The sequence below is a fragment of the Rhamphochromis sp. 'chilingali' genome (assembly GCF_963969265.1).
Source record: "Rhamphochromis sp. 'chilingali' genome assembly, chromosome: 9".
NCBI lineage: Eukaryota > Metazoa > Chordata > Actinopteri > Cichliformes > Cichlidae > Rhamphochromis > Rhamphochromis sp. 'chilingali'.
Window position 1 is genome coordinate 32,770,470 of NC_137936.1, and position 5,598 is coordinate 32,776,067.

At 39.9% G+C, this 5,598-nt stretch overlaps 1 long non-coding RNA gene across 1 annotated transcript; it reads right to left on the bottom strand.

Annotated features, from left to right (window-relative positions):
* Positions 1–1,319: 1,319 nt before the first annotated feature.
* LOC308402353 lies at positions 1,320–4,292 on the bottom strand. The gene is made up of 2 exons (XR_013972739.1): positions 3,610–4,292; positions 1,320–1,874 (listed from the first exon to the last, which is right to left on the bottom strand). It is a non-coding gene; the product is annotated as an uncharacterized lncRNA (long non-coding RNA).
* Positions 4,293–5,598: the final 1,306 nt, after the last annotated feature.

Genomic DNA, 5,598 nt, shown 5'->3' on the forward strand with positions numbered 1-5,598 from the left:
ACGTGAATGTACTATTGCTGTGTGATTTATTACTATTACTGAAGGTCCGCGACTCCGAACTGTAGTAAAGGGACCTCTGGCTAATACGGCGGGGTCCCTGTCGGCTCGTAGCCGAAAAATAGCTTTACTTTGTTGTGTGGGTCAACTTTTCTTGCGAGAGACAGAGAGAGGTACGGTGGCTGGGAAGTGCAAATCGCAACAAATTAAAAAACCGCAACAAATAAAAAACAAACCACAACAAAATACAAAAAGCCCACAACAAATTACAAAAAGCCCACAACAAATTACAAAAAGCCCACAACAAATTACAAAAAGCCCACAACAAATTAAAAATCCTTGACGGAAAGGGATTGTCTGAAATACCGGAAGTGACACAAGCGTGATGTCACGAGAGGGGGCGTGGTCAGGGTTTTTGGTTGAGGCGCCACATTTCTGGGCCGAACAAAGCGCTAGCGAAAGAGCGAAAGTACACGGATAACACCAGCTATGGTTCGTACTTGCTGTGCGGTCGGTTGTAAAGTTAGATCGCACGACCGGCAAGGGAATAAGGTTGAAAATGGTTTATCTTTTCATTCTTTCCCCACCTGGAAGCAACATGAGGCAGCTCATGTATCGGATGTTACCAAACGAAGGCGTCTAGCCTGGATAGCAGCTGTGAGACGAGCTGATATCCAGTTCTCTTCCATCTCCAAATATCTGTTGGTGCTCCAGACATTTTCATTCCGGTAAGTTCTAAATATGTTCATATCTTTATAGCCTATTAGTTTTATTTTCGATGCACTCTGAGGTCATAGAAAATTAGAAAAAAACATCCTACTGAGTGATTTTGCAGAACTACCTTCTATTTATAGAGTTACTAATTATTTGGCATTATTGCAGCAAACCAGCCTATGAAATGGATGAAACATCATGACTGAGTTCCAGCGCTACACAAGGGACCTGCTTCAAACATACCACCATGCCAATCAGATTACTTCTTCCATGTGAGGGTGAAGAGGTGACCCTTCTGGATAAGATGGTGAAGGTTTGCTGCCGTTTTGGTGAACAGTGTGGTAGTAAAACCAGGGGAAAATGAAACTTGCTCCTGTTAAATATTCTTTAGTCTTGTGCTGTATAAATAGCGGTAATTTTTCAGAACATAAATTGAAGTAATTGATAGTAAATAAAGTAACGTTAGTAGTGGGTGATATCGTGTAAATGCTGTCATGATTTTGTGTAAACATTTTGTCCTTTATAAACTATGACATGGATTCTACATTGTAACTGATGTGATGTTCTGTAAGGTGGTTTTAATAAAAAAAAAAAAAAAAGAGCAAAACTTAGTTTGTTTCTTTATTCAACTTTTGAACAGTGGTACTCAGTCAGTACATATTCAGTAAATGCAAATTATTTACACGGCAGTGCACTTCAGGCATAAATCTAGACCCTTATATAAAACATTATGGGTCATTCCCACAACCCACAGCTTTACTGTGTTCCAGCAAAGATTCCAATAGCAGTGACAACTCCTCCACAGTAGCAGGTGGGATTTTTCTTTTTTGAGGACGGCTCCTTTTACCTGTCACTACAGATGGTCTGTTTATGTTTTGATTGAGAGCAGTTTTTGGTCAGCTGAAGAGGAGAAGTCCATCTTATGGCCAACCTCTGGCTGTATCTTGGTCATATTACCCAGAAAACCCCAGTATGCAGGTTCATCTGTAACAGTCCTTGTGCCACAGATCTGCACTGTTGCTTCTACATTAAACAGAAGAGCAGCGCCATGGATGCAGGTCTCCAGGACTCCGGCCATACAGGTGCAGTGGGCGGCTTCAACCTTCCCTGTGATGCTCACAATGACCCAATGCTGGTTCATTCAGTCTTTGAGAGTGCAGCACCTGAAACATACAAAGTTAATTTAAAGACAAGGACTCTAATGAGCCAAGGCCGACATAAATTTGTTTTATCTACTTTCAAATCCATTTTATCATAAATGTAACAAAGTATTTAGAAAGTTAGCACATACATGTAATTTTCCATTTTTTTATGTATCCATCTATAGAACGCTGCATGTTATATTCCAAATCTGCCTGTTCTCTTTCAGAAACCTGCCTTCAGAAAATGAACCTAAAGTATGTAATGCAAGGATGTCATCACTTTCAAGATGGAGAAAGCATAAAGTTTGACTTTAGGTGACAATTATGGACACGTAATATGATAAGGAGATTCTGCAGGTCATTAATCAATGTATTATAGTAAAAAATTTATTTTTTGTGACACAGGACACAAACATGGAAGCAAGATATATAATTAGGATTATTTATAATAAATATGAATAAATAATTGCAATTTCTTTAACCATTGAGAATAACTAAATCCTTCAGGACAATGTCACATCAATGCACTGAACTCACTATGGCTACGTTCACACTGCAGGTCTTAATGCTCAATTCCGATTTTTTTTTTTTAAATTTAAATCTGATTTTGTGTCTGCTTGTTCACACTACAAATAAAATGTGACAGCAAACGCAGTCCTTTGTGAACCCTCAAAGTGGCCCGCATGCGCAAAAGAAGACGTCACACACAACGCGCTCTGTTTAGACCAAACAGCATTGTTTGACTGATGGCCCTTAATATAAAGACTTGTTTCAGACTTTACGTTGTCCAATTTTGCTTTAAGTTATTTTGTTATTTACATATGGCCTAATAATGATCCTTATTGTTGTTTTAGAGAGGAGCGGTGCTTCAAAGGATAGTTGCAGATTTATGTCAGAATCTGCAGATTATACAGTACAAATAAAATGTTCACGTTATCTTCCCAACAGTTTCACTAACATCTGCACGGGATGCACACGAAGCGCTCATGTGTTCTCAATGTCTTCTCCAGCGCTGATAATTGGCATATGTTTTGTGTCAGTGAAATAAAAGACGGATTTAATGCGTCATGACCATTCAAACAGCAGTTGCTTCCTAAAACATCAGATATGTATCGGATTAAGTTCCACATACGAAAGTGACCCAGATCGGATTTGAAAATATCGGATTTGTGCTGTTTTTACACCGTCATACCATGATTGGATATGGGTCGCATACGGTCAAAAAAGTCGGATTTGATGCGTTTTCGCGTGCAGTGTGAACGTAGCCAGAGCCTCCACGTGTTCTCACTCTAATTTGCACCTCATGAATGAATTTATGATTGCACTAATTTGAATGTTCGGGAGGAAATCAAACGCATTTTACTCACAGTGCCCTACAAACGTCACTGCTGTTTAGTTTTCTGTCTTCATTTATGTTGGAAGTGATAGCAGAGTTGTACGTTTGAATTTGTTTCCAAAATCCCTCATTTAGATGGAAGCTAGCGAGCTAACTTCCTGCTAATTTCTAACTCTGTTAAATGTCATATATTCCGTTTCGTTTTCATGGATGCCTGGATGTTAAACTCAATTGTTACACATGGTAGAGCAGAACGCTGATAATTTTATTACAGATGAAAGACTTTAGACAGTTTTTCAACTCTCAGTAATGCCACAGTGATCCTGTGATTTATGGACCTGCAGCAGCGTTTGAGCCCATGCTAGTGACGTCAGACTTAAAGACCGGATAAAGAGTGATATGAACATATCTATAACTTACGGGAATGAAAATGTCTGGAGCACCAACAGATATTTGGAGATGGAAGAGAACTGGATATCAGCTCGTCTCACAGCTGCTATCCAGGCTAGACGCCTTCGTTTGGTAACATCCGATACATGAGCTGCCTCATGTTGCTTCCAGGTGGGGAAAGAATGAAAAGATAAACCATTTTCAACCTTATTCCCTTGCCGGCCGTGCGATCTAACTTTACAACCGACCGCACAGCAAGTACGAACCATAGCTGGTGTTATCTATCCGTGTACTTTCGCTCTTTCGCTAGCGCTTTGTTCGGCCCAGAAATGTGGCGCCTCAACCAAAAACCCTGACCACGCCCCCTCTCATGACATCACGCTTGTGTCACTTCCGGTATTTCAGACAATCCCTTTCCGTCAAGGATTTTTAATTTGTTGTGGGCTTTTTGTATTTTGTTGTGGGCTTTTTGTAATTTGTTGTGGGCTTTTTGTATTTTGTTGTGGGCTTTTTGTAATTTGTTGTGGGCTTTTTGTATTTTGTTGTGGGCTTTTTGTAATTTGTTGTGGGCTTTTTGTAATTTGTTGTGGGCTTTTTGTATTTTGTTGTGGGCTTTTTGTAATTTGTTGTGGGCTTTTTGTAATTTGTTGTGGGCTTTTTGTAATTTGTTGTGGGCTTTTTGTATTTTGTTGTGGTTTGTTTTTTATTTGTTGCGGTTTTTTAATTTGTTGCGATTTGCACTTCCCAGCCACCGTAGAGAGGCGTTGAAAGACTGCTCCAACGGAACTTATTGTTTTCGGAGGAAAACACGAACACGGTGTACAGTCGAGTCTTAATAGCTTACTTACAACTGGGCTCGTCAGGCTCTCTTCTCGGCTGCAGTGGTTATTATTATATTTACATGCTTCCAGCTCCCGTTTTTCCTCGATGACAACTCGTACCTTTCCACTCCCCTTTTTCTCCCTCCTCGCGCTCACAGACAGATAACGTGTATGGCAGTCCATTCTCCCTGCAACATGGACTACACTGCCCATGATGCTACATTCTTTAGAGCTATGCTTGTAGCATTCTGCCTGTTAGCTTAGCACAACAACAACAACAACAACAACAACGAAAAGGCGCTCTCTCACCCAGGAAACACACAGTCGCAGAGAGAGAGAGCGTCGCCCTGTAACCATGGCAACCGTAACAACAGAACGTAGCTGTCAAACAAACCCAAACAGTCCTGACCCACGACAAAATGAAACAGGAAAGTACCGCAGTGTAATCCATTTATTTCAACAAAGTAACTGTATTCTAAATACCACCCTTTTTAAACGGTAACTGTAACGGAATACAGTTACTCATATTTTATATTTTAAATACGTAACAGCGGTACATGTATTCCGTTACTCCCCAACACTGCAATCTAACATTAAGATATAAACAGCTCAGAGCTCCTAAACATCAACTTCCTTTAGCTGTCACTGCCTCAAATGATAGACTGCAAAACCAACTTGTACAAAGATTAAACATACAGTAGTCTACTGTGTTTAACTGTTCTGGTGTATCTCAAGTTTGTGGGTTGTTGTGCATGCCCCCAGCACAATACACAACAAACTGAAATTTATCAAGGCCATTAATCACTGGTTTCTATGTGACCTACACCCCCGTTCTTCATTATGTAAAATCTTCTTTTTTTAATTGAACACAGGTTTGTTGAGTTTGTTTAAATCAGTTGACTTCAGAGTATCTGGCCATCAGTAGGATGTTTTTAACCCAGCCCATCTGTTATCCCAGATAAGTGGAGTGTGCGGTCTAGTGTATGAATGTATTGATTCTCCATTGACTATGAAGGAGAACGGTTAGACGGTCCTACTCCATCTAAACTCCCAGGGCTACATTATGTATCTCATTAGACTCAATTACTGATTAGACAATCAAGAGTGTTTATGCAGAGAACAGCCTAGTATTTTTTTTTCAAGCAGCTGTTTAAGCAAGCTCAAGTCTAATCTTGAGCTACTTAGATTTTACACTTTT